Source organism: Rattus rattus, chromosome 12, assembly GCF_011064425.1.
Source record: "Rattus rattus isolate New Zealand chromosome 12, Rrattus_CSIRO_v1, whole genome shotgun sequence".
NCBI lineage: Eukaryota > Metazoa > Chordata > Mammalia > Rodentia > Muridae > Rattus > Rattus rattus.
The window spans coordinates 20,190,717-20,211,306 of NC_046165.1; the positions used below are offsets into that span (position 1 = coordinate 20,190,717).

General features: G+C 41.1%; 1 non-coding gene across 1 annotated transcript; it reads left to right on the forward strand.

The window, feature by feature from the left end:
- The first annotated feature begins 3,777 nt into the window (after positions 1-3,777).
- On the forward strand, positions 3,778-3,908 carry LOC116914120. Its single transcript, XR_004389684.1, has one exon. It is a non-coding gene; the product is annotated as a small nucleolar RNA SNORA17 (small nucleolar RNA).
- Positions 3,909-20,590: the final 16,682 nt, after the last annotated feature.

A 20,590-nucleotide genomic window follows, 5' to 3' on the forward strand; every position in this document is an offset into this window, starting at 1 on the left:
TTCTCGGTCTAAGTCATCCAGTGAGCCGTCCTCCTGTGTCCAGGTGTAGGTTTGTGACTCGGCTGGATCAATTAGAATGCTCTCTTTCTCTGGTCACGGTAACGGGTTTGAAAGTGGAGACGCAGACTGTAATCAAGCCAACAAAATTCATCCCAGGGTTTTGTTGGGAGCTGTAGGAAAATACGTGTTTTCTTCCTTTCCTGGAACAATTTTCTGAAAATGATGGAAATTTAGCAGTCAGGGAGCTGGATGTAGATAAAGCCAACCCAGACAGAAAGAGAGCCATTGGTACAAAGAGTAAGAACGGGGTGGGCAGATTGTTCCTAATACTGGCAGGGCCTACCTTAGTCAATGATGAATGCCAACTTTTCCCCTTAAATCTATATGAAGAAATTTTTACCACTGTAAATACAGCAAAGCAGAAATGTGGTCTTGATCTCTCCTAACTCAGCCTTTATGCTATCAGTTTCTTCATCATATGTTGGTCTTCCCAGTAAATATGGATGGCTAGAATGTATAACCTTCTTAAGTGCTCACCATTAAGACTCCTCTGACTCCATTTGCCAGTAGAACAAAGCCTAAACTCTACAGTAACATACCAAAGTAACAATAAAAGCATTAATAATGACAATTATAAATTTAAGGTCTTCTATGGCTCCTCAGGCCCCATATTTCCAGCTTACCACAAAACAAAATGTCTTACTGCAATGCCATTGTCTAGGCACGGCTAGCTTCTGCCAGTAGTGAATTCGCTCTATTTCCCCTCGCCTCTCACCTTGAATTATTTTTAAACACAAATCCAAACTTTACGTGTTTCAAGCAGTGTGTCCCCAACATACATGGAAGAATTAACTACTCTTTCTGTTGAGACATTCAGATGATAAGAACTAAACTATCCAGTTGGATGGGCTTTAATGATGAGGAAAACATGTTTGCAGAGAGGTTAGCCCAGTAGCTCTGTAACATCACCCAAGATCAAGATTTCTGCCCACATCTTCCTCTGTCACTCTCATCATTTGAAGTTCTTCCCTAAGGGATGCTGCATGTTCACTGTTTGCCTAGCGCAAAGCCAAGAGCCCACAGGTAGTCAGTATAAAGTCTTCAAAGGAAAAATATGAATATCTATTTATCAATAAAGAAAACTTTATCTCAGGCATGTTTCCTGTTATATTTCATTGGTTAGAACTGAATCACATGTTTGAGGCTCAACCAATCAATCAAGGCACTGTCAGTCTTAGCTAATTAGAGCTTGTATATCTATGGTAGGGAAGAAGCTTATTCTCCGAGCCAATGGTTGTACAAGATATGAGAGAAATTACCTTGGGCACCGCCAACTATGAATAAAAGAGTGTATTGACCCATTCATCGTTAGAAATAATTTTTTATTAAAACATTATTACATCACTTCCACCCTTTCTCTCTTCCTCAACCTTAATCCCCAATTCCTATCAAATTAATTGCCTCTTTCTTTTTAAAATTATTGTGATTACATATATGTACATAAATATATAAATAAAGCCTGCTGAATACTTACAGTGAGGCTTGCACAGTATGTATATGATTTCAGGGCAACTGCTCTGTATTGAATAACCAAATAGAAAGTGCATCCCTAGAAAAGTCTAATTGCCCCTCTCTCAGCAGTCATTAGTTGTCTGGAATGTTTTGTCGGGGATGGACCCTGTGAGAGTTTCCTTTTCCGTGTTAGCATGCCTGCTGACATCGTTATTTAGATCTTATTTGGGTAACAGTGTTATAGAGATATCAGGAACGTGTAGCTTCTCTGTCATTTCTTAGAGACAATCGAACAGCAAATGTCTGGTCTTTTGTCTCTACAACTTCCCACTCTCTCTTCCACAATATTCCCATAGCCTCAGCACTGCAGATGTGTGCTATTGGGTCTGGGTTCCCACGCTCTATTGATACCTGCATTTTGATCTGTCGTTGTTTGTAATGCCCTACATTTGTTATAAAGAGACACTTCTTTGACAAGATGTGAGAGCTACACTTAGACTCGCGTAATTCCTAACTATATTCTAAAGCTTAACCATACACCCACAAATGGGTGTTAAAGGAGGCAAGACATGCACAACAACGTTAAGTGTGTTGAAACCTTGACAGACCTTTCTGCCATGCTATCTCACGTGAGTAGTCACAAAACATTTCTCCTCACCTCTTGACCTTCTGAGAGTTCCTGATGGCCACAAGAAAGAAGACAGGAGAGAACTTACCATCCGAGCCTTCATTACTACCCTGTCGTAACTTTGTCCGCATTTATGCCTTTACTTCATTTTGATCTCTTTATATATCTAAATCTACACTAGCACTGTGAGATAGATTCAATCAGATTTTTAAGACATTAGTTGTAAGGTGAGAAAGAAGAAATGGCGTTAAATAGATGTACTTAGGACAGAATGGAACAAGATGAAGCTCTTGTCGTGGTCATCACGTATTTATTATGAAGTGGCCATGGGCCAGAATCATGAGCTGCCGGTTGGATGCAAGAATGGATTCTATCGTAGTATGAGATGATTCATTGATGTTTAGAGTTACAGTGATTTAGAGGGCATCTTTTATTTATGTCATATTGTAAACTTTGATGATGGGAGAGGTTTTTTTTTTTTTTGCACTCAATTTATAAATTAATGTGACTTATTTCTTCTAAGTGACTCCAGTCTCCTACCGGTGTCTTTTATCTAGTCTTTTTATCAGAAGCTTCACATGAAAGAATTAATGCTAAGCTTTCACATGTAAACTTTAGGCTTAAAAAGAATGCAACACTATGTGACATAATCTCGTCTTGGTGACAGACAGCAAGGAACAGGGAACATGGCGCTGGGGGTAGCGACGGCTCATTTCCTCTCACTGGGTAATATCACGCACAGCCGGAAGAGCCGCAACTGAACATCCTACGCTGCTTACTGAGATCAGAACTCTCAGTTATTCCAGCTGTTACTCTCTGCTTCTTTCTTAGCAAAGCAAAGAAATGGCTACTCATTCTGCAGGAGGGTTGTACAGACTAGATGAGGCTGGGTGTGTGACCACATCCAGTATATTGCCTTCTATAAACCAACGGTGCACATCTCCGGGCAGAACCAAGAAATACCCAAATTCATGCAAATGCACCAGACACCCAAACAGAAACGCAGAGGCAAAGGGAGTAACAGCAACTTTGGTTTTTTACCCCCTGCGGATCCAGAGTAGTAGAAGCAGAGGCAAGCAGTCACGATCACGACTGTGTGCACCGATTGCTACTAGAACAAAGCAGAATAAAGTAGAAGCCAAAGTCCACATTCGCTCTGCCTTTAGGAACTGGAGACGGCGAGTTAACTTAGGCTTGGGAATTTACAGAATCCTTCAAACACAGGGTGCTTACATAAGATAGAAAATGGAATAGTGTTTTTGTCATTTTTTTTAAGTTAAAATGAAAAGAGAGGGAATTCCCCCCCAAGCTTCAGTAATAGTTTAAAATCCAGTCACACAGATGGCATTGATTAAGCTCAATGGTCACAAATTAATACCTGTACCAGGAAAGGGATTTACAGGCATTTTGAAGTGGGTAAAAAGAGATAAGGGAGTGTGGAAGTGATAGTAAGAACAATGCCATATATATATATATATACACACACACACACATATAATATGTGTGTGTATGGATTACATATGTATGTATGTGTATGAATATGTCTGTATATGTACATATGTATGTATGTGTATATATATGTTAGTCTAAGAATAAATTTAATTAATATATATTAATGTATATACAATTAATATATTCCTGCACCTAGAGACATGGCAGGTGTGACTGATGTGTCACATGAGCATCAGTAGTGACAGAGAAGAGAGAGGCTATGTCTATGCTCAGTGTTCTGACCTGTGAACATCTGAAAGATTAGTAGCCTAACACTGCATGAAAACTTGAGCCCGAGACAGCCACCAGCCCAGCACCACACGTGCCCAGATGGGGTCCCAGGGCAGGGAGTGAGGCAGAGACTAGAACAACCCTGCCTGGGACCGTGAGCCTTGGGTGGGCTGGGAAGGGGAATGAATGTGAAATGACAGCCAGTCTGGTGTCATGCGGTTCTGACAGGGAGTTAGTCTGAGATCCCCACCTGTTCGAAGTCAGGCAGGCAGGCATCACCAGAGAAATGGCAATTTCCGTTTCCGTGAACAACGGGTTGTGAATGCAAGCAGTGTCTTTACTACTGATATCTCAGGCTGAAGTGAGTATAGATATCCTACTGGCAAATGGCTAAACAACCGAGGGATTTCCAAAAACAGACTATGTCTCTGAAATGAAAGATGTGAACTGTTCATCAACTATAGCGACTTGGATGGCTGCAGAGAATCGTGTTGGGTGCTGGGCAGAGTATTACAGACCTGGAATTGCTGCATTCGGGAGGCAGGGGTAGAGGAATTACTTCAAGTTCCAGGCCAAGCTGGTCTGCATAGTAGTTATAGATCGCCAGGACTACACAGTGGAGATCCTACTCAAACCCTGGTCCTCAGAAAGAAAAGGATGATGAGTAATAAATACCCAACACAAAACTTATGTATCATGCAATAATATACATATACAATCATATATTTATGCAATCATATACTTATGCAACCATATTCCTATGCAATCATATACATATATAATCATACATATGCAATCATGTTCATAAACATACATATAAGATCATATTCATATATAATTATATATATACAATCACAAATATATAATCATATTCATATAGAACCTTATACATGAAGCACATTTATAATACTAAGCTTTAAAAATAAAGACTTAATTAGGGAAAGGTAATGGCATAGGGGATTTTGAGATGATGAAATTACTCTATATCTTACTTTGAGTGATTAATAAACCTAGGTAAGCTGGTAAAAATTGACAAAATGCAAGTATATCAATGCCAGTAAAATTCAGGAAATTTGAATAAGATTAGTAGACTATGATAAGGCCAATATTTTGGTTGTAATATTTGACCACAGTTTTGAAACTGGATGAAGTGTCAGGCTGGATACTATCAATACGGTGAGTACCATGTGAATCAATTATCTCACTAAAATTCCTAGGGGCTGGAGAGATGGAATAGCAGTTAAGAGTACTTGCTGCTCGAGTTTGGTTTTCAGCATGCACATCTGTAACTCCAGTTCTAGAAGAATTGATGTCATCTTCTGACTTCAATGGGCAACCAGATACACATATGGTACACAAAAAAATACATACGGGCACAACAGCTGTACAAAACAATAAAAAGTACTTTTCAACTAAGAAATCAATCTGTATTAAGCATTTGAAATTACCCTTAATTTTAGTTTGCTTTTAAAAAGTATTTCATTATATGCAGAGTCATTGAACGTATGCTATGATTTCAGAATAATGCCAACACCCAAGCTAAAGCTGCAGGTGTTGGCAGGTTGGTTCCCCCAGGGACAAGGCCAAGGAGGTGGTAACGCCTTTAAAAGGTAGGATCCACTGAGTGGTAAGTAAACCAAAGGGTCATTGTTCTCAGAGGAGATCAACACTCCGAGAGTGAGGTCTCCCAAGACCCAATTGTTATGAAGCAAGATTATGCCACAGAGTGAAACTCTGCTTCATGTGATCATTAACTTACTTGTGCTGTGAACAGAGATGAGAAATCCAGGCTTGTCAAAGCCCGAATGAACCAGGCCGTTCATTCTCGAAAATTCATCCTTTAACACTTTAAGCTAAATAACCCTCTTTTCTTTATAAAGTAGCTAGCCTCCAGCACCTTGGCACAGCAACAGAAAACGGAATAAAATGTCATTGCACTTGTAACCTTGATACTTGATCTCCAGAAGCTTGTGTGTTTACCATGCACATTAGTCTCTCGTATTACGGCGGTGCAGTAATTGCAGTCATTTCTCCCCATGTGCTATGGCCAACGTCAACGATGTTTGCTAAAATATATTCCTGTCATCTCACAAGACAAAGCTGACCCATATTCCCCAGCTTCCCTTGCAGCTAAATACGACTGGCTTTGACCAAATTCTTAGCAGTGTAATGCAGCCACTCAAGCTCCACCATTTTCCCCTCAGTACTGTCTCCTAGATTCTGACTTCTGATCAGATACATGGATGAAGAGGAGGATTCCTCCAACGAGTCTTAGAAGAAAGCAAAACGACCATGCAAGAACTGCCACCCTTTGAATATCAACACAAAAGATTTCTCATTACCAAGAGGCAAGCTTATATTATGCCTACCCATTGAACTTTGGTATCTTACAGGACAAATGCCATTTGTCCTAACAAATGTGGCTGCGCCTTGACAGTAAGTGCTGTGCTGCGATCAGGATTATATTCCTGGAATCAAGCAGAGGCTTGGCACAGAAAGTAGACTTTATAAATATTTGAGAGCAGTCAAGTTTCTGTCAGTGACAGAATACACCTTCTACACCACCATCTTTTGCACATCTACAATTTTTCCTAATGTGGTGAGGAAGCCTAGTACCTCATCCTTAAGTCCAAAGCCTCCCTAGTGAAACTAAGAAGTGTCCTTGGTTTGGGGCAAAGGTCAACCATATTTTCACTTCCTACTCTGAAGCACAGGGTAAATTTTAATTTTCAAGTTAAAAGCATATTTCATTTACCGTGGCCCCTCTGATTTGATTGTAATTCAATATTAAATTCAGTAACATGTTTCTGTAAAGATGGCGTAGCCAAGAGACTCTCCTGAAAGCTTATGTTTAGGAACCTTCATTAGTTTTTAGAAAAACACAAGGCAGCACTGCACTATGAAGTTGTATAAATAATTAAAGTCAAACCTCACATATCAAAATAAATGACCTAAATATTTTCATGATATACTATCCTTTTGCTCTGTGGTTGGCTTGCTTACTGGATAATTTGAGAAAAAAATAATTCTCCCAACCAAAAGAGGTCACCGGATTATTCGAGCAAATTTATGACCGTTGGTTTTGCTTCAGCGAGAGGCCAACATCTTTTCTTTGTCTCTTATCTAAGTATGCACAAGTATCAATGTTTTTAACCTCAACAGAAAAAGATGATGTCTAGTTTTATACATGCCTTCTCTCTTACGCTAGTTGTTTTTTATGCCACATCATAATGGGATCATCATAACAATATTTTGAAATACTTTGATTGCGCTGAATAGCCAACAACCACAGTATTTGACCAACAGGAAAGGTCACCAGGTCACCTACAAAAGGAGAAACCACCTGTCAGATCATGTGAACATCACAGCACATGTCATTTATTAGCAGAAGGGTCACAGTGAGTACTAATGCTGGCCAGGGATGTGCTGGCATTCTTAAAGAAGAGTTTGATGTTAATTATGTCTTAAAAGCTAAGATATGGGTTTTTTAGAAATTATATTCTTTTTTTTTCTCATGTGACGTAAACACATAAAATTGCCTTGAGATTAATTTAACAGAAAGCAGCTAGGTTCCGGTTATTTAACATTTAATTCAATGTCTATTAATTTAAATTTTGTGGACTTTCTTCAGGAGTTCTTTGTTCGGTCCCAAACTTTTACATAAGGTTCTCAATGCTGTAGCCTTCATGGGCGTCTCAGGATTTATTCTCAGTCTTCTATTTAAGTCTTAGGACATGAGTTTTTACCATCATTTAACTATTTAACTTCGTTCAGATTTTTTTCATCTGCAGCACACTAAATTTCTAATTTTCACTTAACTATTTCGTTTTGACTTCCCCACTTCCCCATGCTACTTCATTTTTATTTTTTTTTGAGAACTGTATAAAATTTGCTTCAGTCATGATTATGATCCCCTCATTTACATCTTTCCGTATTCACACCCCCGTTCCAGCCAACATTGGCCCTCCCCATTCTCTCTCTCTCCCCAACCCCCACTGCCCCACCAGGGCAATGCAAGAAGAACAACAAGGGGCCCGCGGGTTAGCACAGCCATGATGGGTGTGGTCCAGATAGGCATGGCGCCGAGAACCACGTGTTCCGAGGACTTCCTGAGGTTATGGAGCTCTGGTCTGCTTGCTACCTTCATATCACTAAAATCGAAGAATTGCATGAGAAGTCTATGGGGGCTTCCAGCCCCTCACTGGGCAGCATCCTTGGAACACAAAATAGTAGTGCTTGATCTACTTCAGGCACTGCTGCTGGGACAGAGTAATGATTCTGTTACCACCCTAGGAAAGACCTTAGAGATGTAGATTGTCAGCGAGGACTACTACCCTTAGAAAGAATTTGGGAGAATAAATTGTTTGTCAAGTTAGACTAAGATGTTCTTGCTGGTGGATCTGATGTAGAAAATCTTAGGAAACAATTTGAAGTTCTAAAAGGAACACTCCCCTTGTTCACTCCAATGGTTAGCTGCAACTATCTTCAACTATATCATTAAGGCTCTGGTAGAGCTTCTCAGGAGATACCCATATCTGGCTCCTGTCAGCAAGCACTTCTTGGCATCAGCAATAGTGGCTTGGTTTGGTGGCTGCATATGGGATGGATCCCCAGGTGGGGCAGTCTCTGGATGACCTTTTCTTCAGTCCCTGTTCCATTCTTTGTCCCTGTATTTCCTCTCCTGGGTATTTCATTCTCCCTTCTAAGAAGGACTGAAGCATCTACATTTTGGTCTTCCTTCTTCTTGAGCTTTATGTCGTCTGTGAATTGTATCTTAGGTATTCCGAGCTTTTGGACTAATATCTATTTATCAGTGAGTACATACCTTGTGTGTTCTTTTGTGACTGGGTTACCTCACTCAGAATGACATTTTCTAGTTCCATCCAGTTGCCTATGAATTTCATAAAGTCATTGTTTTTAATAGCTGAGTAGTACTCCATTGTGTAGATGTACCACATTTTCTGTATCCATTCCTCTGCTGAAGGGCATCTGGGTTCTTCCAGCTTATGGATATTATAAAAAAGAATGCTATGAACATAGAGGTTAGAAAGAGCAGTTTTCAAATTCATTTGGAAGGACAGGAACCCTCTTAATAGTTAAGCTAAGGACTTTTTATGGTCAGGGAACAAGAACAATGGCAGTAGTGGCTGAAGTTACTCTCACTGAGGGTGGACTGTTGGTGATTCTTTTATACCCGTTTTTGCCCTCAGATCCCTGATATGCAGAGATGATCCATATGGAATCTTGAAGACCTATCTTAAATATGGGCGATGCCATTCCCTAGGCCTGAGATCCTACACTGAATAAAAAGGTGAGTGTGAGCTGAGCACAAACATTCCCTGATCTTTGCTCACTGACTGCATATAGTCAGCCATCTCGAGTTCCTGCTGCCAGGGCTTCACTAATGCAATAGATTATACCATGGTGGTAAGCCACAGTCAGCCTTCTTACGTTGCCTATGTCAAGTAGCTTATCACAGCAATGGGAAGAGGAAGTGGCCTCCACCTTGCTCGCTGTGGGTCTTTCAGTGTGAGCTGTAATTTTCAGGAGCATCCAGGACTTTCACAGCTTGTGTCCATTACTCTTTAGCTTTCAAAATGTATATAAGCTACCTTTCTTGTTATTTAAAGTATCAGCCACTGCTTTCTTCTGTAACTCTCGCCGTGTCCCTGTGTCTAGACTCTTATTACTTATTTTGGAAGTTTCCCAGAGCCCTTGATGTCTCCAAGGTATGAATCTGCTTATGAGTGCTTCCATGAGACTGTGAGAAAAGTCAGCATTGAAAATGCAATAAGCTTGTCACCAGCTCACCACAGAATATGTGACTCTGAAAAATGAAAATATAAAGTGAATACAATAAGGCATAAGACTTCAATTTTTTACTTGGACTTCAAAATTCTCACAGCTGAGAGGAGTAATTATACAACAAAGACATGTCCAGGGATTAGTGGATATTCAGAAAGAATGTGCAGGCTTAATGACAAGGATTGAGACAATCAAAAGCAATATTCGTTATTAGAGGTGGTGACTGGATGCTCATGAAAGTTTAAGTTTTATCTATAGAGTTACTAAAAGATGTCTGGTGGTAATAATTTTACTTAAAGGTTACATACAAACTTAAAAATAAATGCTAGATACCTACCTGCCCAAAAAAATCTTTATTTCGAATGTTAAATCAATAATAATTATCTTACAAGTATGAAATTGTTGTTAGGCATTATTTTCACGTTTAAAACTCTCCAGTGATAATATCTAAGATATTTGTGGCACAGATGTGTCTGAAGAAACATTAAATTTTGCATAAAAAGCTAAAGAAAGTGGAAGCATTCCATAAATTTAATATTTTTAAGTTAGTATACAGTTGGTAATTTTATTCTTCAGAATTGAATATAAACACCTTAATGACCATATCAATAGTAGATTGACAGCCCTGAACTCTTCCATCTAGAAATGACTGCTTAAAAATAAAAATGTGGTGGAGTGGGCTACAAGCATTTATTCCTAGGCTACAATGCAAAAACATGATAATTCCAAAATGATATTGATATAAAGCCTTAATCTTGTCATCACTCCTTCTTGTGTGGTATGTTTCATTTTACATTTTCATTTCAAGCACATGAATTCTCCTTCCCCACCAGCCATATGCAAAGTACGTTACCCCACGCAGTGCTCAGCGTAAGTCTTGGGAAGAACACTGCTGCTTTGAGGAGCCCATTCTTCAGTACAGGGGACACCAATGCCAAGTCACCTAAGGCAGACATGACAAAAAGAAACCTCTAAAACGTCTATGGAACTCTGTAAGAGTGAAAGGAGAGTTCCATCGAAAGGCACCTAAAAACTAAGGCATTCAAATTAGCATCTGAAAGACTGAAAAAGACAACACTTATCAACCAACTTTCCACCAACATTGCTTCTGTTGAGTGTTTCTACCGAGACCTTGAGGCAGGCCTGCAGGAATACTGATGAGGTCAAGTAGTGACCTTGAATGCCATACCCACCTGTCCATACACTAAGTAACCCAACCAGCTCTTCCCTTCCCACGGAACGGTGCTGCTGCTGATTGTTTACCTAGGAAGTCTCAGAAGACCAAAGGTACAGTTAGCTTTCAACAAACAGGGTCAACCTTCTAGAAAATCTTGCATATAGAGGACTCTCTGACCCTACTGGGAGAAAGATTCCAATAATAGCCAGACCTTCCTCCCTTTCAAAGACAAGCAATCATTCTCTATAGGATAAAATGCCATACAGATCAAATGCTTTACAGATCAAATGACTTCAAGCATGTGAACCAAACAAGAAAACCCCACATAAATGTCAGCAGCTGATATTACCATAATAATCCTGGGTGAAACAGGACACAGTAAGAAAGGCAATGAGAAAACGATGACTCACCTTTGCACAAGCCCAATTTGATTCCTGGGACCTAAGGTAGAAATGCCTTGGTGACCATATGTCATTCCCTTACACATCACAAGTATTAGCTGACCTTTCGCTCTTGAAACATTGAAAGATTAGTTGAGGCTATTGTTCCTCAAATTTTGAAGCACCTATCTTAAAATGGGTGATCTTAAAATAGCACATCATGAACTCACTTCATGATTTTTGCAAAACTATTGTGCCGCTCATATTTTTATACATTAATCAATTTTTTTGACCTTGACTACCTACCTATTCTAAAGTGATACTTACTTTAAAATGTACCTATATATTACCACCGCAAATGGGTAACTAGTGCTATTAGTTTTATATTTATGTAATGCAATAAGGCATAATTCCTGAGCCTTTGAAAGAGAGGGGACACACACACACACACACACACACACACACACACACACACACACACACACATATATATATATATATATATATATATATATATATATATATATATGAGAAACTGTTGTGAGAACCTGTGTTGCTGTGTTGATCTTTATCTACTGCAAGTAGAAGCTTCTCTGATGAGAGTTGAGAGATGCTTTAACCTTGGTACATCATATCATTGGGTAGAATCTCAGGTTACTAGGAGTTGGCTCAATACTATATCCACTTAACAGAATGATAACAGTAACTTTTCCCCTAAGGTTCTTATCTGAATATGGGGTTCTTGTCCCAGTAATGATTTCAGATATGGGTTTTGGCAAGTCTTAGGTGCTGGTAGAAGTAGGGTCAATTTCTATAAAGTATAGGTTCTGATAAATTGGCCATACTCCAGTGGAAAATTACACATCTGCAAATATTTGGACAACATAAATTGGCCTCGATGAGGTAGAAAGGAAAGACAAAATTGTGTGGGAAGGGAAGGAGAGTGGTTACTTAGCAATAGCTGTGCAAATGCAGCCATCTTGGAGAGCCCAAGCAAAACCAACAGGGTCGCCTAGCCAACTCGCCTAGTCGGTGTGCTGGCTCGTTAGTAAAACTTGACACTAGAGTTGCATCAGCTTCTGTCCCGTCCGAGTTCCAGTCCTGACTTCCTTTGATGATGAGCTGTGATGTGAAAGCATAAGGTAAATAATCCTTTCCTCCCCAAGTTGTTTTTATCGATATTTCATCCCCAGCCATAGTAACACCGATGAAGACAGTGAGAGTCAATAAACCGCTGCTCGTCTAAACATGAAGTCTGGCTATGACCTAAGGCAAACCAAATCATTTCATGATTGATCTTCCCAATGCATATGGAGTACCTTGAGTTTTGCAAAAGGTAGGATTAGATTCCAAAAGTCTGGGTAAAGTCCTAGATTTCAAAGTGTTTTTTAGATCCAAGGTAGTATCAATGGACCATATTTTGTGTATTATTATTACTACTATTACTATTATTATTATTATCGTCATCATCATCATCTTTTTTTTTTCTTGCTTTATAAGTCTGAGGATTGAAGCCAGAGCCTTGCCCATCTTAGGCAAAGATTAAAACCAATGGTTCTCAACCTAACAGGGGTTACCTAAGACCACCAGAAAACACAGAAAACAACCCCTAACAATAGCAATGAAATGATTTTATGGTTGGAGGTCACCACAACATAAGAATCTATATTAAAGGGCCACAACACTAAGGAGGTTGAGAGTCACTGGCTAAGTCCCTAGCCTTTGAGTAACACATTGAGTAGTAAAATACTGAATAGCATAAACGGGTTTTGTTCCTGTGTTATTATTTTGTTAGTTTTCAAGAAAGTACTAAACACGGGATCCTTCAACAACAGAAATTTATTTCCTAACAATTCTGTGGCATCTGAGATGTGAGCTCTGTTCCATCACCTTTCAGGAGGCAATCTTCTCCCCTCACATGGGCTTCCTTGGTGCATTTGTGTACTCATCCACTCGTCTCAAGAACCCAACCATATTGAATTGAAGACAACGCCAGTTTAGCCTTAATGACCCCTTGAAGGTCCCCTTCATACAAATGTCATCAACTCTACAAGTGCTGGGGCTCAGACATCTTGAGACGACCCCATTCAGCCAGTTGAGAACTGACGAGAAAAGTTTAAAGAGAGAAATCGGAGCAGCTGAGCTGTAAATTCTAGAAGGTCACTTGTGTTTTGAAATAACCGGGAAGGAAGGAATGCATGCTGGTCAGCGTGAGTGTCTACGACATTTTGAAATGGATTAGGCAGCTCATGTGGTGCTGTACTGAGTACATTGATTTGTGCTTTTAAAGAATTCTTCATTATTGACAGTGGGCTAAATCTCCCCACTTCCCAACATGTGCACGTGCACACACACACACACACACACACACACACACACACACACACACACACACGGGGGGGATTAAATACTCGATATTAAGACAAGACTTCTCATTGGGGGAAAGTATGATTGACTTGGACAGCTCTTAGATCCTCCCCACTTCATGTGGCACTCAGTGGATTCTCTGTCTCTGGAGGGCTCCCAATACACCCTGCTTTTTCCAAGGATTGCAATTACTAGAAAGTTCCAAGCAAAATATGTCGAAGCCACAGGACTGATGCATCCAAGAAAGGAGAGGAAGGCGTCTATGGCCCATGCCTCTCTCCCGAGCTGACAATAAATAATAATACATGGTATTGACGTAGCACATTTCTCAAAGGAGTGCAGAGTGCTTCCCAGACATTACCTCACAGCATCCTTGTGAAACTAACCTGAGAAGTGGATCCTGAAAAGAATGTGGAACTCAATCACAAGAAATCTGGAAATTAGTGAACACTGTCTATTCTCTTAAGGACAAACATGGGACTACTTAAATACCACCGAGGGCCTTTATTCTCCCTCAGAGCATTTAGGTAATTGAGACAAGGATTTTTAACTGTGCAAGGACATACTTTTTGGACATCATGTGGGGTGGTATGAGGAAGAAGACAGATATGCGCATCAAACTGGAATCATACAGCTGTGCACTTTGGCAAAGTGCCCAAAAGACCGCTGCATACTTCTGACTTAGCCTCCAAGGACCTTGAATGGGATCCCATAGAATTATCACACCCACGAGGACCAGCAGCGAGGAGCAAAACCGATCTGTGTATCAGACACAAATTTCCCACTAACAGCTCCCTTATCTGTGCCTTTTCTTACCCATGATCCTTGAGAAGTACATATTTTCTTATCGAGGTCCTCAAGCCAACCCCTTGTCTCCTGTTTCCTTTCAACCCTCTTTTGAAACAGGGCTTTATTTGATTGAAACCAATGCAATGATTCCTAAAAGAGCCCTGCTATCTTCTCCGGGTCAGCTATGAGAAACAAAAGACACAGGTCGTACAGTCAAACAAAGCCAGGTTCAGAGCGTCAAGTTACTTTCAAGCTATGTGGCTTTGGACAAGGGTCGCCTCGGGGGTCTCCATTTCTCTTCTGTAAGATCGAAGCAGGAATGACTCCTACACTGGCGCTGGTTGGAGTAGTGACTAACGCCACCTGTGTAAAGGACTTAGCGTTCTCTCTGGCTCGCCTACATTTCTTCTGGGAACGCGATCACCATGCGGTGGTGGCGGCGGTAGTGGTCCAAGTAAACAGGGCTCCAAATTCCATCCAGAGACTAGAAAGGTATAGGGAGATAAGACAGAAATGCGCAGAGGGAGAATGTGGGATTCCCAGCCCCTGCCATGCGCGCGCTCCCATCTGTCTCCCAAACAAGCCCCTCCCATGCATGACCGCAAAAGGGCCACATCAGTTACATGCCTCACTGCTCGCCATTTGTAAACATTAGGTGTAATTTGGGGGAGATTTTTTTATTTCAAGACACATTATGCAGAGAAATAGCTAAAGGTACCATGCCAGTTTAAAAGAGGAAGCCCTTTTATCCGCCAGGTCTGATCAATGAAGAACTTGAATTCCTATTCCTTTTTTTAGTTACATTGATTGATTTCAGGGCTGGGGGGTGTGGATACACAGGATGGATGTGGAGGACACAGAAGAGTCGGTTCTCTCCTTCTACCTTGTGGGCCCTAAGGATTGAACTCAAGTTATCAGACATAGCAGCAAGCGCCTTTCTTCAACGAGCCGCCTCACTGGCCCCAGATTGCTATTTGTTCTGACAGGCTGAGCAGTATCTTTTCTATTCTAGGGTCAGGCTTACTCTAAATAACGGAAAATGGTCTATGTAATGATACATGCATATCTGAGTTTCAAACTATTATTTTCTCCGTCTTGAAAACCCTTGATGGCATTTTACATTCTAAATTAAACTGAACACTGTATATTGATTTTAATATGTTAAGATGAAATTCAATTTCATGACGACTATGAACATCGCAGAGCATGTAGGATCAATGTGTTTGCTGATTTCCTGCATACTGCCAATATCTCCCCAAGGGGTTGATACAAGACTTACAAGAATATTGTTTCTGAAGATGTATGCATAAATATGCCATCAAATACGATACAGTGCAATGCACATTAGGCAGTGGGTGATGTGTTTTCTGCATTTTAATCAGCCTGGCATAATGCTGACATATTCTTCGGAGAGTTCCCTGCAGTCAGTCCACCTACTAGGGCTCAGTTCTTGTCCCAAGGAGCAGTGCTGACAGGAGAGGTATCTATGACTGCTCCTAGAATCCAGTGTCCCCAAAAGGCAGGAAGTAAATCTCAGCCAAGTCAGAGTACAGGAGAGCAGGATATGACTGTAGCAATGGCAGGAAGCCCGAGGACCAATTAGTTGTGTGTGTGGGTGTGCATGCCCGTGTGCGCGCGCACGCATGCGCAGTCACACACACGTGCACAAATACAAGTTTACCTACTCCATGAGACTTCCCTCTGAGAATACCACAGGCTTCTAATATAGTTTGGGTCTGGATTTGAAGAACACTTAGGTCAGGTTCATGGCATTTTGCATTTTGTCAACAGTAAATTACTGTGACTCAATGTCCCCCATTTGAGAAATGAGAAAATAGTAAGTGTCTTTAAGTCTTGAGGGTTAAGTGAGACTGTGCACATCATTCATGCGGTATTTGTCATTAAGGAGGAGTTCAAAACTGGCAGCTGTCATTGGATAAAATGCATGCTCCGGGAACGGGTTGAATTCTTATTCTAGGCCAGACTCTTGACTAGAGAAACAGGGGAAGTGCAAACATCAAGGCAAAATACTTCCTTCCTGCTTTGGAGGGGTTTCCACTCCGGTCGGGAAGATGGATACGCATAATTACAGCAGGTAATAACACGTGGCAAAATGCCAGAAAGGAGCTATAATAACGAGCTGAGATCACAAGGTAAGTCAATTAGTTCCTTCTGGGAAGATGATGGAAGGCCTCCTGAAAGGGATGCTGTTGGTTTTTAAGTCTCGGAGAATGGATGAAATTTTAATATGTAATGAGTTGAGTGTGCAGAGGAATGAAGACGTAGGAGCGAGAACGTGAGACCGAAACGTCTAGGTGTTTCAGTTGTCGGAAAGTGCGTGTGGTCACCTAATGGCAGAGATGGTTTGGGAACCAGGCTAGAGGCAATCAGTAGAGAGTGATGACGGCTGGGCTTAAGTCTGGCCTGTATTTGTGATGAAGTGGGGAGTCCCAGACACTTACTCTGCCAAGGAACAAAGTTTTCTGAGTGCTGCAGCTGGTAATAGAAGCTTACAGGTGGCACCCGGGCAGAGCATGCGCAGAACCATCTACAATGCCCCTGTGCGGTAACGAGTTTAATCTCCGTGAAACACAGAGCGGTGTTTATTACTGCTGCCAGTTTATGGAGTAGGAGTTCAAAGAATAGGGATTAAAACGACTGCCTGTGAGTATAGAGCAGTCAGAAGTCTAGACCCAGCTAGACTGGCTGTGGCACTCCTGCCCTTGATCAGCGCACGGATGAGGCCACCACTGGGGGGCGGCTGAGACAGAACGAGGAGTTGTAACTTGATTAGAGTCATGATCCATAGAGAGCATGACGTATGACAAAGACAGTACTGATGGGAGTCAGGACATAGTTTCACTTTATTTGTTATTAAGTAAATTAGGTAAATGCAGTTATGAAGTAATTATAGCCAACTTTATTAATAAGGAACACAATTCGGGCCATTGTTTTATTAAGGTAGAACGCCATGCCCTGAACCGTTAAATCGGTGGTTCTCAGCATGGGGTTCACATATCAGATACCCCGAATATCAGACATGTGTATTACAATTCATGACAGTAGCAAAATTACAGTTATGAAGTAACAAGGAAAGTAATTTCATGCTTGAGGTCAGTAGAACACGAGGAAGGGTATTAAAGGGTCACAGCATTAGGAAGGTTTTGAACCACTACACCAGACAGATGCCATACGACAGGCCTTTAGATAGCCTTGGACATATTCCACCAAAAGAAGTCAAGGGACACTTAATTTGGATGAGTATATTCAGATCATGGAAGTGGGAACAAGGGAACACACAATAAACACTAATTTTCTCTCCGCTGAAAAGTCAGGAAGTGGTAGGGAAAGGATAAAGATGGTGGGGAGGTGATACCCAACCCCCCCTACCTCCCTGATTCAGCTCTCTTCCTCTATCCCGAGTCACTCTTTGTAGAAATCCCATGGAAGATTTTCAGGAATGGGGGGAGGTAGGAATGAGAAGACCGGTGGGCGTTTGTTTCTCCAGTCAATCCTGGATCTCTATGTGCATGGGAATGGGGATATAGAGGACTTGAGGAAGAGAGATGGTTAGAGGGAAAAAACAAAACACAAAAGCAAAAATGTATCCAACTTTGTGATGGGTCTGAGGGTCTGATCTGCAGGCGCACGGAAAGGATGTGCTGAAGAAGTCCATGGAGTCTGTGTGCAAAGCCCCTTCAGAGATAAGTAGCCCCGCCCTGGGAGCTGTCCTCCAACACTGGCTGAAGTGTGACCATTGAAATGGACTATAACTGCATAACCTTGGAGTTTAGAAAAGTGCCGGTGGATTTTAAACCTCTCTCATAGACAATCTCAAAGCTCAACCCACAAGAAGGTCCTTTCTTAGTAGAGCTGGTGGCTGAACCGGTTGAGCACTTTAATTGCTGGATTCAGGAAGCTAAAGCAGAAAGCAGAGTCACAGAATTTATGAGATTAGATAAAGTCTACAGCCGGATTCCCAGGGAAGGGAGGCAACTCATAAAAAATAAAATACTTGGCTTGAAACAAAGTCCATAAAAGATACTTGATAAATGTAAACATAATTTCTTTTTTTTTTTTTTAGGAAAAAAAGATCCAAATTTATAAACTATTTTCTCAGACTGCTGGATTGTCTGATCTCTGGAGACGAGAGTACCAGGGGGGCAACTTCTCAACGGCAGGGCGCATTGGGAAGTTTCCTTTTAAATAAAGTGAAAGACGGAAAAGTTCATTAGAAAAGACCACCCAGATTGAACTGGTAGAGAACCATTCCTTACTGCCACCTCAGGAAGATCCCCAGTAGTGTTGCACAATCTCAGCCTCACTGAGGAATCGAAAAGACCTACAGTGACTAAAACTATCTTTAAAGCCTAAAACTGGTGCTAACTGAGATTATTATTAAGCGGCAGAAATATTCCCTTGGACTCATCCATTGAGTAAACCTTATAAACTTTGCGTGTTGCAGCTCATCCAAAGCCCCGCCCTTCCTTATTAGTGGTAGGTTCTTCCCCGCCACCCCGGGACACCGTGGGCCACAGCATAGGTGCTTTGCTTTTCCATCTGAAGCCCTTGTGAACTGAAGCCGCCACTACTAGCTTTGTGGCTGTGGACCTCCAGTTGATGGGTTTGGTTCACGGCCCCCCAACAATGGCGAGGGCGTTCGCTGTGTTCCACAAGAACGGTCCCAAAGCATGGGTTGAGGAGCCTTGCTTCCTGAGGCGCTTCTGTAGGAACGCCAATCTTTTCTTCTTCGTGGATGCAGCTGTAAAAAGCCAGGATTTCTTCTTTTGCTGTCATCGAAGGGGTATCTTGCAGTGCATCAAACATAGATACTGCTACGGCTTGGATATGAAGTATTTTTGCCAGGCTCATGTGTTAGATACTGAGTCCCAAGCTGGAGCTAAACATCCTAAGAAGTAGAAGTAGCCGGAGGAAATAGGTCGTTGATGTCATGCCTTTAAGGCGTGTGCCTTCTGCCCCTTCCTGTCTTTTCTTTGCCTTTTGGGAGTCCTGAGGTAAACACCCTCCTTGTCCATTTGCTCACACGCTGTGATGCTCAGTTTCAACTCAGGCCAACCCAACATGGAGTAAAACCTCTGAGACTGTGAACCAAAATAAGGCTCTCTCCCTTTAAAATTTTCCTCAGGTATTGGCCTTTGTGATAAAAATAATAATAACAAACATAAAAAGATCTATAAAATCTGCTGTCTTTTATAAAGCTAGCCATATAAAATGTGCATTTGCCAAAACAAGTATGGTTCTATTTTCACAATTTTCCCTTTAGAGTACAGATAGGGTTCAAAATAGGAGCTCTGCTAACAGGCGATGAATATATTTCTCTTTCTTTTAAAAAAAATTGAAGAATTAAAACTAGTTATCCATTTTAACTGAGAATATGGCTGCTATCTTTCTTTCTCTCTAGTAAACTGAAATATTACAAAAAATTAGTTATCTGTTTCAACTGAGAATACAATACGGTTGCCATGACTGGAAACAACCCATCCGATTATTGGAGTTCTCGATAATTCTTGAGAGTGGGACGATACCTTTAAAAGTTTGAGGTCTGCGATTTTAATCAATTTTCTCTCCATGCTACCTCATGGGCAAATACTCTTCAGGTACCTACGCTTCAGAAAACTGCCTATAAAGGATGGTGGCAAGATCTCCTCTGTGGAAGTCCACTTGCCACACTAATTTTGCTCTGGTGACTACTAAAGGGTTGTTGTTGTGGTTGTCATTTTTTTTTTCAGCCACACAACTCACTTCGGACTCTAGTCTTGCTTGCCCCAGCTTATTCTATGTAGCCAGAGGACACCCATTAAGTAATGCATGAACAGAGCATCGGTCCTTAGAGCTGTGAATGCCTGCTCTTGGGTCTCTCCCCAGATTTCCTGATATTTAAATTCTTGGTGCCAATCTACTTTAAGAAAGATTCAGGTGGTACTGTGGGGATGAGCTGGGAAGTAAGCACGTTCTGCCTCTGCCAGAGCTCCTGTTTACCTAGACTGCCATTTCCCTTTTATGACAGCAGTTTTACAAACCTCCCACTACCGAGATATGGTCTTACGTCCAGTTACGCATCTTTACTTTCACATTTATAAGCTTCTGAAGTATCTGTAGATAGTAGAGGCAGGACCTTGCCTCCAGTTCTTAGTCATTGTTTCATTGAATTCCATGTCTTCCGTTGAAAAACGACCATGGCTTTTTGTT